This window comes from Panthera leo, chromosome D3, assembly GCF_018350215.1.
Source record: "Panthera leo isolate Ple1 chromosome D3, P.leo_Ple1_pat1.1, whole genome shotgun sequence".
Taxonomy (NCBI): domain Eukaryota; kingdom Metazoa; phylum Chordata; class Mammalia; order Carnivora; family Felidae; genus Panthera; species Panthera leo.
Genome location: NC_056690.1, coordinates 25,848,268 through 25,866,563, shown reverse-complemented (window position 1 = coordinate 25,866,563; position 18,296 = coordinate 25,848,268). Strand labels below are relative to the sequence as shown.

General features: G+C 54.1%; 1 protein-coding gene and 1 long non-coding RNA gene across 3 annotated transcripts in view; one reads left to right on the top strand and one right to left on the bottom strand.

Annotated features, from left to right (window-relative positions):
• TPST2 (tyrosylprotein sulfotransferase 2) overlaps window positions 1-13,399 on the bottom strand; it is a 51,336-nt gene extending 37,937 nt beyond the window's left edge. The window contains exons 1-2 of one of the 2 annotated variants that reach the window (XM_042909456.1): window positions 13,337-13,394; window positions 10,959-11,178 (exon numbers count right to left, since the gene is read on the bottom strand). The gene's annotated coding sequence lies outside the window, so the exon portion shown is untranslated. Of the gene's footprint in view, window positions 1-10,958; window positions 11,179-13,336 lie in introns of both variants that reach the window. The other variant, XM_042909457.1, reaches the window with a different exon arrangement.
• A 161-nt stretch (window positions 13,400-13,560) lies between these two features.
• Window positions 13,561-17,415, top strand: LOC122203018. The gene is made up of 3 exons (XR_006195022.1): window positions 13,561-13,742; window positions 16,891-16,943; window positions 17,347-17,415. It is a non-coding gene; the product is annotated as an uncharacterized LOC122203018 (long non-coding RNA).
• The last annotated feature ends 881 nt before the right edge of the window (window positions 17,416-18,296 follow it).

Below are 18,296 nucleotides of genomic sequence, written 5' to 3'. Positions count from 1 at the left end.
CCGTGAGGAAGGAGCACCTCCTCACAGCTCACTGTCCTCCTGGGAGGGCCACTCCAGATTCGGAGTGAGTGAACAGCCTTTTCCTACACAAAAATGGTTTGGGCCCTAGAGGAGGCCTTGGACCCTGTTGGAAAGTATTTCCATCTGCAGACTTGCCTGGACATGGCCAGACACAGGACCAGGTGTGAGGAGACTCCTTGAACTTCTCTGAGCCTCAGTTTCTTCATCTGTTAAATGGGTGAACAATATAATCCTTATTGCCACGAATTGCCGAGCACTTCTGTGCAGTGGGCACTAGACAACCTTATCTATAATCTTCCTGGCACCCCAAGAGATGGTCATTATTATGATCCCCATTTTACAGGTAAGAAAACTGAGGCCCAGAGAGGGGAAGTGGCTGGCCCAGGGTCTCACAGTTTGAGTTCCGGGCAGGTGGCATTCTAATTCAAAAGCGTCTTACTCAAAAGGCCCCATTTCCCCACCATATCATATCATCATATGCTCTGGATGCCAGCGTCACATCACTGTGAGCTTTCAAGGACACCACACACAAAAAGATAAATGTGCACCTGTTTGCTCAGGAACCGGCAAGTCACAAGTGCGATTCGTAAGGGAGAGGATTCATTTTCAGAAAAAACAAATAAAAGCTGTGCTGCCTAATTAACAAGAGGTTTACAACCTGCTGCAAAGTGTACGAACCCCTCCCACCCCCTAGGGTGGAGTCCCAAACCCTCAGACACCTCACTTCTGCTGCTTCTTCCCCTCTCCGTTTCACCAGCTTATTTTTGCGGGCTTTGCAATGAGCATGCGCCAACATTTGTTGCAATCAGACTGTTCCAATCAGCCTATGGGCATGGGGGATGGCGACGTAAGGCTGTACCCTCTGTAGTTCTCAGCCAATGAGGGATCAGGGGAGGGACTTGCAGGCTAGGAGATAAATTGCCTGCTTTAACTGCCCCCAGTGGGCCTGTCCCTCAGACGCCCGCTCTTGCAAGAACGTTGATTAAAGCCTCCTTCACTGTGCTCCAAGCCTCCGCGTCCCTCGTTCGATGGGGTCAGTGGGCTTACTTCTCACAATAGGTATTCAGGGATTTGAGAACTGAACGGCTGGAGGCAGATGCAGTTCCCTGGTGTCCTCATTACCCGCTTCATCTCAGCTCTCTCTGTCCCCAGTCCCAAGTGGAGCAGGTCCCCAAAGAGCAGAGCTGGGAAAAGGTGGCAATAAATCATCACCTTTCGATGAAGGGGCACACGCCTGGGCGTCCTTGCCCTCGAGGACATGGGCTCCCAACCACGCATCTGGCCATGCCCATCACTCCCAGCCCCACTAGGAAGCTGCCACCCACCGGCCAACCCCACCGGAAGGAGGCCAGAGAGGGGCCCCCCGCTTCCCACCCATTTCTGTGCGGCTTCATACCGCACTGGCTTGCTCAGACTGGAAGGTGAGATGGGCTGCAGACCTCCCCACCCTGTCCACCCCAGGGACTCCAGCAGCTTCAAGGCAACACTTGAGCCCTCCCCATCTGGCTCCAGCCCTACCAGTCTCACCTCCAGAAGGAGGGCTAAGAACCCCGTTTCAAATCGCCACTTCTCCACTTCCCCAGACCAGTTTCTCCACTTCCCCAACTGCCATGCCCCACATCCTTCCTCTGTCAAATGGGGACAAGAGCACCTCCCTGGAGGTCAAGATGAGTTTGTACCCGGGAGGCCCTCCGCAAACTACCTGGCACACACTAGGGCATCAGTAAGCACCGACCGCGAATATCATGGTTTTGACACCAAATACCTTCCCGTCCCCACATTGTTACTGACACTTTTCCTTTTCCCTGCCACGTCTCCTGTCCTTTTTCACCTCCTCCTCCTAATAATTACATAATCAATCAATTACATAATAATTACATAATCAAAGGCCCTACCAAGTACCTAGGGCCTCTTCGGTGCACAGAGCGCTTCTCATGGGCCACCTCCTACCCAGCATGGCCTCACAAGGACAGTATTATGCACGTACTTCTTCGGTGATGGTTAATTTCGTGTGTCAACCAGACTGGGCTAAGGACTGCCCCGACAGCTGGTAAAACATTATTTCTGAGTGTGTCTTTGAGGGTAGTTTCCCAAAGGGATTAGCATTTGAATTGGTAGGCCCAGTAAAGAAGACGCCATCATCAAAGGCGGGTGGGCCTCACCTAAGCTGTTGAGGGTTTGTATAGAGCAAAGACCTGGAAGAAACGCAAATTTTCTTTCTTTCTTTTTTTTTTTTTTTTTTGCCGGAGGTGGGCCATCCATCCGTCCTGTCCTGTCCCCGGACATTTGTGCTGCTGGTTCTGAGGCCATCAGACTCAGACTGGATTTCACTACCAGCTTTCCTGCTCTCCAGCTTCCTTGCAGAAGTCTCAGCCCCCTTCACCGGGTGAACCAATTCCTCTGATAAATCTCCTCTCCCGTCCTATGGGTTCTGATTCTCTGGAGAGCTCTGACATATTTCCCTTCCTCTTCAGCTTTTCCCCTAAGCTGGCAGCTCCCCAAGGGCAGGGACAGTCTGTCTTGCCTGCTGCCGGATCCCTCGTACCTGGCACAGAGGCTGGCATACAGAAGGTGCTCAGTACTTGCTGCATAAATGAGGCCCGGCTGAATCCTCACAAAAACCCACCAGTGGGACGATGGTTACCGTTTTAAAATGAAGCCGCCAACGACACAAATAGTTAAGAAAATTACCAAAGGCCACATAGCACTAAATGGGTAAAGCTAGATTTGAACTTGAGACTTTCAGATGCCGATTATTATTAATTAGGGAAATCCCACGTGTTCTTATTCATTAGGGAAATCCCACACCCCAGATGTGTGTTCCACCCCGCAGCCCTGGGAGCCTTCTCTGACCTCTGCTGCCACGGGGCCGGCCTGCGTGAAACACATCAAGGCTGTACTTTGGGAATAACATTCCCAGGGGACTTCCTCTGCACCATCAAAGCCCCCGAGAAGTCTCATCTTGGAGGAGTTTGGGGGTCAGCCCAGGAAACTGATGCTCCAGTAACCGGATAATGGGCAGAATGAAATAAAAGCTTGATCGGGGGAATAAATAAGTCATGTGACCAGGGAGGTCAAGAGGAAGGGACTGTGGATTCTGGAAGCATGCGGCAGCAGGTGGTGAGGGTCAGGCAGGAGTTCAGAGAAGGATTCCTAGCATCCGAACAGATGTAGAGAGTAGGGGAAGGGCCCCAGGGGGAGGGGAGGCCCAGAAGCGTACCAGTGCACTGGGGACCGGGAATGGCAAGGAGTCACTGAAAACACAGCGGTCTCAAGGTCAAGGTGGGGGGTAAATGATAACGGTAATAAAAATTACAATAGCAAGAACAGTCATAGTAGCAAACACGCAAATACTGCTTACTTCGTGCCCAGACGCTGTTCTAGGCACTTTACATGTATTAGCTCATTTGGTCCTCACAACCAATCTATGAGGATGGTGCCGTTACGGCCCCATCGTACAGATGAGGAAACTGAGGCACCGGAAGGTCAAAGTCTTTGCCTATGAGCTCACAGGGTAGGTGGTGGAGTAGGGTCTTGCACCAGTTTGGTTTTTAGAGTATGCTTACCCTCTACCACCGGGGTTCCCAAAATGGGTTCCCAGACCAGCGGCACTGGCAGCACCTGGGAACCCATTAGAAATGCAAACGCTGGGGCCCCTTCCAGACCTGCTGAATGGGGGGATTCTGGGCATGGGGTGCAGCCAGCTGTGTGGAGCAAGGCTTCCAGGGGAAGCCGCTGCTTGCTTCAAGGTGCCACGCTGCTATAAACCTGCTCAAGAGGGGAGGGAGGCAGGAGAGGAGGGCAGCAGAGATGCCCAGCAGATGGGTGAGGGCGAGCCAGCCTCAAATTCCAGTGTCCCACCTCCTAGGAGGGAGTTTCCACATGACGCCCCCGGAGGGCCAGCTGAGCACCCACCAGCTAAACGCTCTCCCCGCAGTGCATCCGCCTTGGGGACCCAGACCTGTTCTGTACTCCAGATCTGTTTCCATGACCTTAGCAAATAACCTCCACTCTCCGCCTCTGGGAAAGGACGAGGCTGGGCCCATTTTCTTATATACCTATTCCCACCCCCTGCCCCGCCCAAAACTCTTAGGCAACAAAAGTGCACTGCTGGCTTACTGTGTGCCCCGGTTGGGGAGTGAACACAATGTGGGGCCTGCGCGGGCAGTTCGCACCCACTGAGACAGAAGGAAAGGTGAAGGCAATGACCTGCAGGGCCACGCACCTGCCCACCTGCCGTATGCCGGCTCAGGGGGTCCCCAGAGGCAGGGGACAGTGCTCTGCTAAGCCCCCACACCAAAGCAAACCCAGAGCCGCACTCCACCCCCTCGCTGCCAACTCGGGCTTCCTCTTCCTCTCCCTACCCCACAGTCTCAGGGCCTGCCCAGCACCGCCCCCCCCACCCCGCCCCCACTGCACTAGGTGCCCCAGAGGCGGGGCTGCTGTAGGGGGCGGGCTCAGAATCCCTCTGCCGCTGCCTCTGCAGGGTTCCTGACCTCCCTGGGCCTCCACACCTGTCCACACCCCTGCGGGGAAGTGGCACACCACCACCACCTCCCACGCCTCCAGACGGGTGGTCGCTGAGTCCCCCGGACTCCGGGATGGTTCGGTTCCGAAGGTTCTGGGGCAGGATGTCACTCACAGCCAAAGGAAGTGGGGCAGAGAGTTTCTAACGAGAAAAAGGAAGGGCTGGGGGAGGGGGGTGCGCGTGTGGAGGGGGAAGTAGTGCCGGTGGGGGAGGGAGAAGACAGACAGATGGGAAAGAGCCAGCCGGCCAGAGATAGAGAGAGACCGCGAAGGGGGAGACACAGTCAGGGGGAGATCTGAACAGAGGGAGAACAGGGATGGGAAGGAGACAGGGAGAGACAAAAATAGAGACCCAGACAGACGCGCAGAGAGAAGGAGCGAGATGGGGGGGGGGGGGGCGGTAACAGGCTGGAACCGGAACCTCAGCTCCTAGAGCGTGCCCCCCCCACCCCCGTTAACTAATGGAGTCCTTCCCCACCCCTCAGTCAAGGCTCCGGGGGCTTCACGGAGAACTTTAAGGGCAAGGTCACTTGCTAGCCTAGCGCCCCCTCCTCCCCCCCCCCCCCCCCCCCCCCGTCGGGCTGCCCCAATTCCAACCTGCTGGGGACCACCCTCCACATTACTCTCACCTGTTTCATATTTTTGTTCAATGAGCTCAATGCTGTTAGAACATTTTCAAAGGGAACTAGAACCCACCGGCTTCAACGAAAAACATGCCCTAATTAAAAAGAAGCTGCCAAAATAAATGCACAGCGAGCAATAATCGTTCCGCCTCCTAGCTTGGAGGCTGCCGCCCAGGGAGGCCAGCCTGGGGAGGCCAGCAGGGGGTGTGCTCAGCGTTAAACAACAGGAGCCTGGAGAGAAACGAAGTTAGCACCCCGCGGAGACTCTTTCTGGAAGTCAGCAAAGGGCAGACAGAGGGAGACGTGGAGAGGAAAACTCTCATTCTCCAGGGGGGAACCCAGGTTCTCCAGGGTGCCACTGGCTGCTCGTGTAACTCCACTCTTTTTTTTTTTTTTTTTTTTTTTATTGAGTGAGGCGCGAGCGCACGCGAGGGCACGGGGGAGAGAGGGAGAGAGAATCCAAGCAGGCTCTACACCGTCAGTGCAGAAGATCGATGCGGGGGCTCAAACCCCCAAACTGTGAGATCATGACCTGAGCTGAGATCATTTAACCACCAACCGTGCGAGCCAGGAGCCACAGTTGTGTGGTGGCTCTACCCCTGCAGAACTCCAGTGGTAACCCCCACTCCACCCCAAAAGGCACCTACGAACATCCGGAAGGGCTGGACCACGAACTCTGTCAGGCCACAGGGTCTCACATCTCTGAATTTTTGCACCTGTGGTTCTCTCCCCGCCGAAACACATTTCCTGCCCTCCTCTACCCAGCTAACTCCTACTGGCACAATTTGTACCCCCCCCCCTCCTCCAGGAAGCCTTCCCTGGCTGCCTCCCATCCCCCAAAGTACTTAGCTGCCTTTGTGGCCTCTCTGGCCTGCTGCCTCCTCCTCTGGAATTCACAGGTTGGCCATTTCCACCCCCCCCCCCACCGTCCTGGTGGCCCCCTATTTGTCGACTAAACGGGAGAATGGACAAGACGTGGAGGTACCCTAATAGCCACGGACAGTCAAAATCAAAATGAAACCTCCTCTGAGGTCTGTGAGTTTCAGGCAGGAGCTCCTGCAAAACAAAAATGAGGCGACCTGGCTCCAATGGGCCTTACCTACTCCCTGGACCACACATTCCGGGGCCAGTGACCGAGCGTCAATTTCCTATAAGCCTCAATTTCCTCTCCTATAAAATGAAGGTACTGGAGTCCCTTATGGTAAGAGTTGAGCTAAGAAACATACATGTAAAGAGCTAAGTACTCAGTAGGCACTCAAATATTAACGGCAATCATTATTTTTGCTATCACTTTACAGCCACCAAACTACAAAATATCACAACTTACAGGGACCCAAGAGATGAGTAGCTCAGGGCTTGCCAGACTTTCTGCAAAGGGCCTGATAATAAATATTTTCAATTTTGTGGACCACATGGGTCTCTGTCGGAACCACCAAACTCCGCCCTGGTAGCACTGAGGCAGCCATAGAGGAAATGTAAGTAAATGAGTGTGGTTGTATTCCAACAAAACTTTACAAAAACACGCCGGGGGCTGGACTGGGCCCAGGGGCTGTCATTTGCCAACTTTCTAGGTAGGCACCTCAGGTGGGAGGTGTGATTTACTTTTTGTCTCGTCTGATGCCTCCACTAGAGGGTAAACTCCGGGCACCCAGGGGCTTCTTAAATCCTGCACCCCAGCATCTAGCTGAGAAACTGCCACGCGTCCCTATTTCCCAGGAAGTTACTGAGTGCTTCTAATGACCCAGGCTCAGTGCCAGTTGCTAGGGACGCAGTGACTGCAGATGCGTTGGGGGGGGGGGGGGGGGGGGCGTCACTCAGCGGAAATCTGTGCAGTGATGGGATGGATGAAAGACCCCCATGGGCGGCCTCTGGAGTTGGGCAGGTCTGGGTTCAAACCCCGATGCTGTCCCATCAGGCCTGTGTGACCTCGGGAAAGTGACTCGACTATCCTGAGCCTCGGTTTCCAGGAAATGGAATCATCAATAACAAATGCTTCCCTGACACCCTGTGAGGACGGAGAAAGGGTAGGGGACGGTGTTCCCCGAGCCACTCAGGTGGTGTAGACGTGCTGGGACACAGGCAGAAATAGGCTCGCCAGTGCTCACAGCACAGGGACCTCAGCTGGCCTCAAATATCTCACCGTGGGTTCTGTGAGAACCCCAACCAGTAAGGTGGGACCCTGGGGCCCAGAGACAGGGGCTTTCCCGCCCCGCCCCCCCCCACCGCAGGGGGTGGGGAATGAGGACACGCTCCCACGTGTTAAGAGCCTTGAGGCCGACAGTGGCAGAACAGGAGGCCTCGGATAACCTCCAATGTGCTAGAAAAACAGGGCTGGAAGGACTCTTGAAAAACACGGGCACAGCGGTTGAACATTTTTGCTTGTAAAGCAATGGGAACTGCCTGTTCAAGTGACACCCAGGCAAGCCCGTGGTGTCTTCAAAGACCCACACCGGGCCAGAGGGCCCTTGGGGCCAGACAGGTCACGCGTGTGATGATGGAGAATGGTGGGCACCATGACGACCAGGAGAGCCCAGGACATTTAAGGGGGAGCTTCAGGCCACTCCGGTTTCGCCCAAGCTCCTGAGGTCCCAAAAGAAGTGGGGAGATTGGATTATTCTCTAAAAATATTTGAATGTTGGCTCCATGTAAAATGAATCACCATGGGAGCCACACAAAAACCATCCTGTGGGTCACAGGCATCGACTGCCAGCATGTTACAGCCCAATCTGCCCATTTCACAGCTGGGGAAACGGAGTCTCGGAGGGGGGAAACACCTTACTCGATGTCACAGAGTGACCTGGGAAGCAAAGCTGGGGCTCAGATGCCTCCAGGCCTCTACCCAGCCCCAACTGCTCCAGAGACCGTGGGGAATGGGAGGGAGTGGGGGTGGGGGGTGAGGGTTGGGGGGTAGGAATCTGGGCTACACAAGCCAAGAGCCCTGTGTGTTCTGCCATCCAGGACGGAGCGTGGACAAATGGGCAGGAAAAGGGATGAATACGTATTAGTAACACCTAATAATTTGTAGGGGCACCTGGGTGTCTCGGTCGGTTAAGTGTCTGACTCTTGATTTTGGCTCAGGTCATGATCTCACAGTTTGTGAGTTCAAGCCCCACATGGGGCTCTGTGATGACAGTGCAGAGCCTGCTGGGGATTCTCTCTAGCCCTCCCCTACTCTTATGGGAGCACGTGCTCTCTCAAAAATAAATTTAAAAACTTAAATAATAATACATAGTAATTTGTAACAATATATATAATGCAGTAATAATAACTGATATCTTCTTAGTGTTTTCTATCTGTTGGGCATTAAGATAGGGTATGAGGAGTGGGTAAGATGGTAATTGAAAGTGAAGATGAGGGACACCTGGGTGGCTCAGTTGGTTAAGCGTCCGACTTTGGCTCAGGTCGGGATCTTATGGTCTGTGGGTTCAAGCCCCGTGTCGGGCTCTGTGCTGACAGCTCGGAGCCTGGAGCCTGCTTTGGATTCTGTGTCTCCCTCTCTCTCTCTACCCCTCACACACTCATGCTCTGTCTCTCTCTGTCTCAAAACTAAATAAACATTACAAAAAAATTTTTTTTTAAGTGGAGATGATAATTAAGAGTACAGACTCAGGATTAAAATCCTGTCTCTCCCACTTCCTAGCTGAGGGATCTTATCCAAATTGGTTCACCTCTCTGTGCCTCAGCTTGTCCTTTTATTTTTTTAATTTCAATTTTTTTTTTTTTTTTTTTTTTTTTTTTTTTTTACTTGAGAGAGAGAGAGAGAGCACACACATAGGCATGTGCACAGGGGCATGGGGCTTGATCTCATGACCCTGGATCGTGACCTGAGCCAAAATCAAGAGTCAGATGCTCAACCGACTGAGCCACCTAGGCGCCCCTTGGCTTGTCCATTTCATATAGCCAGTGGGAGAATCAAATCTGATTGATGCACATAAAGTGCCTCGTGCCTGGTGAGCTCTACTGATATCAGTTATAATTATTGCTTTTTGACAGATGGGGAAGCTGAGGCGTCCAAAGGGACATGCTCCAGACTCCAGCCTGTCTGACCCTGAGCCCTCACATTTTGCCTTGTACCAAGGTATGCACTTTATGCCCCACCCCCCCACCGGTCTCCTCTGGTCCAAACCAGGAGGTGGGTCCTCGCTGCACCTCTATTCTGCAGACAAGGAAACTGAAGCATGGGGAAGGCAGCCAGTAAACCCAGACATGCAGCCACGAAGTGGAATAACCAGATTCTAACGCAAGCCCGAGCCCTCCATCATGCATGCTACCACTCGGCCTGCCTGCTGGCCACCGGAACCTGGTCGAAAGTCTGGTTGATGCAAGAATGCACTTGGCAGACGGGACTGCTGCCCTGCCTTGCCTCCCACCAGCTGAGCACACAGGATTACATGAAACTCCTCCCTAGGCAGCAGCCCCAGACGCTCCCCTGGGCATATAGGCGCTTCCCCTAGGATTTCGAGGGCTTGGCCCAGCTCGTGGGCTGTTCTCAAGGAATCATTCCCACGAATCCTCCTCAGGCCACAACCCGGGGTGGAGGAGACCAGAGAAGGGGCATGGGAGGGGGCAGGATCTCAAAACTGTCTCCTGAGCGGCCCCAGACAGGGTGAACATGTGGCTGCAGAGGGCAAGGGGACCTTGCAGATGGCAGGAACAGGTGGCAGGTGGGGAGGCCAGGAGCTGCTGTTACCCAGACAGGTTTCTGCAGTGCCGCGTGGCAAACCAGAGCCAGCTGGGCCATACCCGGGCTTTCAGATCACTCACACCAGCCACTTCTGACCCACCTCTCTTACTGCAAATCGATTCACAAAGTCATGTCGATAACACACTTGGATGGCTTTACCAGTCCCAAGGTGGCACTACATCTAAGTTGTGGCTGGGTCTACACCCACTGCCCAGCAGGATACACTGAGGCCCATGCATGCCTAGGCCCATGTTTCCCCAGGCTATGCAGGAATGCTTGATTTTAAAAGGGCGAGGAGAGGGAAGTATGCACAAATGAATAAAGGCAGGAGGGGCTGGGGCTGGGGCTGGATACAGCGGCCAGAGGCCCATCGCAATGGCCCTCCCAAACGGCAGATGCCCGGGTAGGACAAGGCTGCTTGTTGGGAGCCCAGAACGCACAGATGAATGCTGGCTTAAGTTCCAGAGCCAGCAGACGACAGGTTTAAGAACATCAGGAAGACCCGATCACCGTCGAGAAACTTGGTTCCTCCATGAAAACGTCATGCTCTGACCTGGGCAGCTTCACCTCACAGAAGCCAGAGAGCGTGAGGGAAGAGGTGGGGGTCCCAGGCACAGGGGCAATGCCAAGAGGAGGGACGGGATGTCTGTGCGTCCCGAGGGGCACGAGTAGGGCGACTGCCCTACTCAGGACTGCCGGTTGCAGGCCTGGCAGGGAGCATCTCTTAAAAGTAAGGAGTGGCTCACTGAGGCCACTCAGATGGCCCACCTCACATGGCCACCAGGGGAGGGCACCTTCAGAATGATTATGGGGGGCCGGGGGGGGGAGCACGGGCAGGACCAGACTCCCTTTCTCAATTGAGGGACAAGCCTTCCCCCGGCCTCTGTGGGTCTTTGCTGTGATGGGATGTCCTGTTGGCCTGGGGTGGGAAGGTCTGAGCAGTTCTTTCCACTGTGTGCAGGTTCCTAATAGGCAGCCCCAGGTCTGGGGTGGGTACCATGAGCTCCCGGGCTCCCCACTGCCCCCGGTCCCACACAGGGCCCAGCAGGATGCCTTCAGCAAGTTATGTCACTATTACCGAAGCGATGTAAACGCACACATACCTCGGCTAAGCGCTGGCTGGGCTTCGTCACCAGTTTCCTGATGGTCCCGGAGCTGTTCCTCGTGACCCACAGAACACTCCTCATTCTGCTAATGAGGCATTTAATTCCACGAGTATTGGAATATAATTTATAATGAGCACATCAAAGCCAGTGATTTCAAAGATTAGGATGGCTTCGGAGACTGTATTTAGTCCAGATTATCCACACCTTCATCGGCTGCCTGTGGGATTGTAAAATGGGGCAGCTGCTTTGCAAAACTGGCCCTTCTTCAAAAGGTTTAGAATTACCGTGCAACCCAGCAATTCCACTCCTCGGGATATACCCGAGAGCACTGAAAACATCATGTGCCTGCACAGACTTGTACACAAATGTTCACAGCAGCATTATTCACGACACCCAAAAAGTGGACAGAAAGCAAACGTCCATTAGCTGCCAAGTGGAAACATAGAGTATATCCACAGTGGAATAGTATTCAGCCCTTAAAAGGTGATCAAATACTACACCTGAAACTAATAAGACACTGCACGTTAACTATATTGGAATTAAAAACCTAAAAACAGAAAGTCATGAAATAGCAAAAAAATTAAAAAAAAAAAAAAAAAAAAAAGGAACACAGAACCCCTACATGCTACCACATGGACAAAACTCGGGCTCATTCTAAGTGAAAAGCACCAGTCACAAAAGGCCACGTTGTGCGTGACTCCATTTACATAAAATTTGCATAAAATGTCCAGCACAGGGAAATCCAGAGAGGGAAAACAGATGAGTGGTTGCCAGGGGCTGGGGAAGGAGGGATTGAGCGGTGATTGCCGATGGGTCCAAGGTTTCTTTTTGGGTGATGAAAATGTTCTAGAATTAGGTAGTAGTCGTGGTTGCACATCTCTGCGAATATCCTAAAAACCAGTGAACTGAATGCTTTAAAATCTGAATTGTATCTCAGTAAAGCTGCTGTAAAGAGATCATATGCGATTTGGAAGAACAGTGATATAAGCACATACGCTGGGTAAATAATACAATAATACAATTAGGATTCAGTAAGGTAAAAATGGTTCATGAATGACTCAAAAAACCCAATTTCACAGTCATGGAAACTGAGGCTGGATAAGGAAGAATGACTCGAGCAGGCTACCTCACTACTAAGCCAGGATGAGTCACACTGAGATCTGCCTAACTCCAGAGGCCTGGCCTAACCATCAGGCCACCTAGCTGAAGGAAAAGATAGGAGATGGGGTGTAGGGAGAGGTGTGCACAGCCCAGTACGGGACACAGACCTACAAGGAGGTTGGTAAGTGAAAGAAAGAGCAAGTTACCTCAGTGGATTTCAAAACAGGAACCCCCCACAATGCCTGGGGACTGCTAGGCACCCCAGGATAGGGTGCTGCCTGAAGCTTCTGAAGGATGAGTAGGAGTTTGCCAGCTCCCCTCCCCAACATCCCGACATGACACATGAAGTCAGGAGGCCTGAGGGTAGGTTTCAGCTCTGCCACGTCCTACCCGGGGGCCCTAGTAGGTTACTGGGGCCGTGGGCACATGCCTTTCTGAGCCTCAGTTTCCCCAAGTGATAAGCACAGTGCCTTGTAACAACTGCACTCCATCGGATGGCTCCCACCCTTCCTCCCGAGGGGATGTGCGTTTGAGTGGGAAAGCCAGACCTGACCTCTGTCCCACATTTAATAATAACGACTCTGCCAGGTCCAGCCTCAGTGACCAAACCCCTCTTCCCTCGCGGCCACTCCCAGTCCCAGCTTTATCTGGCACCTCGCCTCCAGCTCACACTGCGAGGGGGAGGCTGCCGGGCGGTGGGGTGTTCTGGCCGAATTTCGCGGGGGACCCTCAAGTTCACGAGGGCTTCGCGGACCCCAAGCTCTCGGCGGCGCCCTCCCCAACCAACGATTTCCGCCCCCCGACGCCTCCACTCTGGACACACCTCGCAACTGCACGGCGTTGCAAGTTAACTTCCACGCGCCCTCCCGGGGGTCCCCGCAAGGCGAGGAGGGGTCGGGGACCCCGACGGCGGTCACACGCCGCTTTCCCCCCACCCCCAACACACACACACACACACACACACACACACACACACACACGGACGCCGAGCGCCGCCCGGGCGCTGGGTCCGAGGCGGGAAGCGCGGGCCGGGGGCCGAGGCTCTGCCGCACCCCGCGGACATCGCTCCGGACGCCCGGCGCCTGCGGATCCTCGAACCGGCCGCGCGCGCCGCCTCCCGCCCAGCTCCCAGCCCCGGAGCCCCAGCAGCCGCGCCGGGCCCGGGAAGAAGCCGCCCGGGCCGAGGGCTCCCCGGAGCCCGAGGCCGACCCGCAGGCGGCCCCCTGCCGGCGGCTGCGGCCCGGGGCCCCACGCGCCGCCCCAGGGCCACCTACCGTGCCGAGGCGCTGCGAGGCGACCCCGCGCGCCCAGCGACTCTGGGCTGGCCAGCCACCCCGGCCGGGGGAGGGGGAGGCACCCGCGCGCGGGGGCGGGGCCGCGGCGCCGTGACGTTGCGTGGAGGCGGGGACGGGGCGCGGCCCCGCCCACGGCCGCTCGCCGCCCCTGCGGTCCGCCTCCGGACCGCGCGGTGGGGCGGGGCGGCCCCGGGAGCCGACCCCGCCCCGGAAGTCCTCGTCTGCGTGCTGGCTTACCCCCAGGACGGGCAGCTCACCACTCTTCCTGCCAGGACAGCTCTGTTTCAGAGGCGTACCCTTCTGTCTGTAAGCAGCAGGGTGGAATGGTCGCGGAGAAGTGGTGTGAGAGAAGACTACGCCCTGAACAGAGGGCACTTATGCTCCGGTGTGTGTGACACAAGGGAAAAAGAGAGAGGGGCTATCATACGTATTCATAGGCGTCAGGGGTTCTCAAGAAGGGGGCGACTTTGCCCTGCCCCCACCGCAAGGACATTTGACAATATCTGAAGACATTTTTGGTTGTCACAACTGGGGGATGGGGGTGTCGTACTGGTGTCTGGTGGGTAGAGGCCTGAGGCGCTGCTAAACATTCTGCAATAACACGGGACAGCCCCGTCCCCAACCCACCCACCCCCAGCCTAAGATGTCAGCTGTGCTGAGCTTGAGAAACGCTGGCGTAGATGAGTAAAATAAAACTCTAGGCTGGTGGGACTCAGCTCCATCTAAGATATATAACCTCTCTGTGCCTGTTTCTTCATCTGTAAAATGGGTGTGTAACAGATCTATCTCTGCATTATATGCATACTCACTGAAGGAAAGGGAAGGAAGGGATGCGGCTTACCATTCATCGTGGACCTTTGTTCTTTGTTGTTGTTGTTTTTAACCATCTGTATATAGGGCCTATTTAAAATGAATTTCTGTTGGGGCGCCGGCGTGGCTCAGCTGGTTAAGCAATCCCACTTCAGCTCAGGTCATGATCTCACAGCTCACGGGTTTGAGCCCTGTGTCCGGCCCTGTGCTGATGCTTAGTATCCTGTGATAGGTGTATTGTCACCCCCATTTTACAGATAACAGCACCAAGGCCTACAGAAAAGAGGTAATTTGCCCATGCGTTCATTCATAGCTCTTCATTAATTCATTCACGTGTCCAATAAATAGTGCCTACCATGTAGAAAGTATTGGGACTGACGATATGAAATCCCCTGTCTCCGTGAAGCTGACTGTTATTTAAGAACGATATCATATAGTGTTTCTTGTGCACATATTAGAGGATTTGTGTGATTAGCTGCATAGTAACTCTGCTGGGTGTTTTATAACGCCCCCTTTGTGGGCAGAGAACTGGAGATCAAGGGAAGAGATCTGAATGGGGACCATCTGTTTAATAACATTCTGGCCAGCAACAGCATCTCCTGAGCGCCCTGTTTCGGGCACTGGGATTCAGCAGTTAACAGGAGGACAAGGACCCTGCATCCACTTGGGAAACCAGACCCTTCAATATGCAGTCACGATACAGTGGGCACCTCTAATTGGGAAGGACAGAGGGGATTAACCTGGCCCCGGCAGGGAAGACCAGGAGTGTTTACACTGAGGCCTGAAACATGGTAAAGGTCTACGGAAGAGTGTGCCAACCACAGAGACCAGCAGGTACAAAGGTCCAGCAGGAAGCACTTTCCAGATGCAGGCTTGCGTGAAATGCGGTGGACCAGATGTGGGGAGAGGCGGGGAGACAGGAGATCAGAGGGGTCTGCAGGGGCTGGATGCTGCAGGGCTTTGCTGAATGTGGGAAGGAGTCAGGACCTCACCCGGCAGCAATGGAAAGACAGGAAGGTGTTCCGCAGGGGAAGGACATGGTTGATTTTGCTTTCTGCAGAGGTCCTCTGACTGCTCTGTGGAGGATGACAGGCAGGGAAGGCAGGTTGAAGGCTGTTGAAATACTCCAGGGGAGGTGGCCAACCCAGGGTGGGACCAGAGACAGGGAGGGGATGTTCGGGTTCCAGAGATATCTGGAAGACAGGATTGGCAGATCTCAGTCGTGGGGCTGAAGAAGGGGACCAGATGATCTTCTGGTTTCTAGGTTGGACCTTCTCCTCTTGGTCCTCCAACTTGGTGAACCCCTTCAAATCTCAAGCTAGCTGCCCCTCCTTGAGGAAGCCTACCTGACCCCCAGGAGATCCTGATGAGACGGACACTGGACCATGCAGCCCAGGAATTTGATGTGGCTTTGAAACCAAATGACAGCTCTCCTCCCGTCTGCTCCTCCAGGTGGTGGCTGAGGCCCCACCTGTTTCCCCAGCACCTAGATGAAGCCTGGCACTTAGGAGGCCCTCAGCCAATACTTGTCAGAAGCAGGAAGAATAAATGTGGCATAAAACACATTGATTCCAGGGGCGCCTGGGTGGCTCTGTCGGTTAAGCAGCCCACTTTGGCTCAGGTCACGATCTCATGGTTCTTGGGCTGACGGTGCACATCTTGCTTAGGATTCTCCCTCTCTCTCTCTCTCTCTCTGCCCCTCCCCCCTCTAAATAAACTTAAAAAAAATGTTGATTCTCAAACTCTTTCCAGCTCCAACATCTGAGAAGGTGATACTGATGATGATTAGGGGAAATGCTGTGCTTTAAGCTCCTTGTATGTATCCTATTCAAGTTGATCCTTTACTCCTCCTAACAAACAACCTCATCACTCCCATTTTACAGATGAAGAATCAGAGGCTCTACCAGGTCATTTGTCTTGACCGCAGGCCACGGCTTGTAAATGTCAGAGCTGAGATGCAGGCTCAGGACGGTGGTGGCAGGAGGTGCCCCACAGTGGATAGGGAGCTAGGCTTTCTCCTCCTGCTGGAAGGATGCGTAGCACTCCTAGCTCGGTACCCAAGCTTCATAAAACACTCTGACCTTAGGGATCGGATCCAGGCGACTGGCTGTCATGGCAACGAGGCTCTAAAGAGATGCTCACCTCTCTGGAAGCTTCTTGGGACACCCTGGCACAATGAACCTTTCCCAAAACTCGGTTGCTGTGCGTCCATCAGCATCGGGTGCCGGCACGCAAGGGATCACAGCCCCGGGTGGCCCTTCCACCCCCTCACCCCGCCCCTCACGCCCACACACACTGCTGATTGTGCCCTGATGCCCCAAAGATGGTGGTTTGCCTCCTGTTGCTGTGGACGGGAGATAGCGTTCCATAACCAAGGTGCTTTGTCTTCCCAAAGGCCTGTGACTCAGAGATTCATGAGCTGGGATCTAATAGTGAAACAGGATGACATCCCAGCGTGCACTGCGTTTGGAAGCCAGCATTTAGGGCCAAACTCCCACAGAGTCCAAACCGGCCCCGGGAAGCCCCCCAAAAAAGCTGTGGGCACGACAGCCACATGACCAGGTCCGGCTCCACTGGTGGCCTCCAGCATGGTGCCCATCATCAGTGCTTCTGGTGAGCACCTGAAAAAGTCGAACGCTCTAAGTTTCCATTTCGAGGCAAAAAAAAACCCAAAAAAACAAAAAAACAGTGACTTCTCTTTCAGCTCTGAAATTCTGTTTCAGGTGGTGAAAAGCTCACGTTTCGTTGGAAGTAGGACCCACGGCAGAAACAACAGGTCGGTCAGTCTTAAATGTCATCCTCCCTTTCCACCTTTTTACGTGGCCTTGTCTTGGGCTCACTCATCCTTTGCGTTTGTTCCGGCTTTTTATCACGTGGTGTGTGGATTCAGGAGCTTGTTAACGAAAGCTAAATAATATACGGACACAGCGGCAAGTCAGGCATAGAATAAATTACTGGGGCGCTGCCTGCCTCGTTTTTGCCGATTTGCTCGGTTTTGCCGAGCGTCAGCTCGCGTCACCGCACGGCTACCACGCACCCTGTTTTCGTAGAACACCTGTGAGAAAATCAGGGCTTCGACACCTCTGAGTTACAGCAGCCTGGAAAATCTAGATTACGAACACGCGTCAGCTTTGTCACTCCTTAAACCAGTGGATTTCTGTTATGTTCACCTTTTGTAGGACTCACAGGATTGGCACACGGAAAACAAAACAAAACACCTGTTACGCCCAAAATAGTTCTCTCAAGAAGCGTGAAATACAAGTTCTGAGTGATCAGAGAGCAGCTTGGGTCATATCTGAATGGGGAGCGTGTTCCTCTTTCTTTCTCTTTCTCGCCGAATCGCGCGTCTTGCTGTCCGCGAGGTCTCACAGTCGGCTCTTGTGACTCCACCGAGTGGAGTGTCAGAGCTTCACCCACGGACCTTAGGAACCGAGGACGGCAATCTGTGTGGCTTGGCTTGGGAATCAGAGAGTCACGGCTGTTCGGAGATAAACTACAGAATCTTGGAGAATCGTGGGAGTTGGGAACCATGGAATGCCAGCGTCAGAGTCTTGGGCCTGTTCGGACAGTCGAGCTGCCCTCGTAGGGACGGGCAGAATGAGTCCCGGGGAATGGAAGCATTTTGCCCAACACTGCAGCTTCTAGCAGTGAGACAGGGCAAACACCTGCATCTACAGATTCCTGCCCCGGAATCTTCTAGTCCAAGACAAGAGAACCTGTCTTCTAATAGAAGATGCTGGTCACATTAGAGGGTGGAGGCGGGGAGACTGAGGATGGGAGGGAGTGGGAGGGCACGCCTCAGAGGGCAAAGACCTTCGGAGTCAGGTGGTGCCTCAACTTTGAAGCTCAGCAAAACCACAGAGTGGGGTTTCAGGAGGCCCCACCCTTCTTCTTTCCAGCTTCATCTCCTGCCACATTCAGCAACTTCTTTCCACCCACCCACCCCCCTCTCCCTCCCCGCTTCTGCCCACACAGCCGCCAAGCTAGTGCTCTCACATCAATAAGCTTTGCTTGGGCCCACCGCAAGCTCTCTCAACCTCTGTGCCTTTCCCATGGTGCCCCAGGCCTGCCAAGTACAGCTGTGTAAGTTGGGCACAGTGCAAAGGTATCGCATTCACACTTCAGGCGT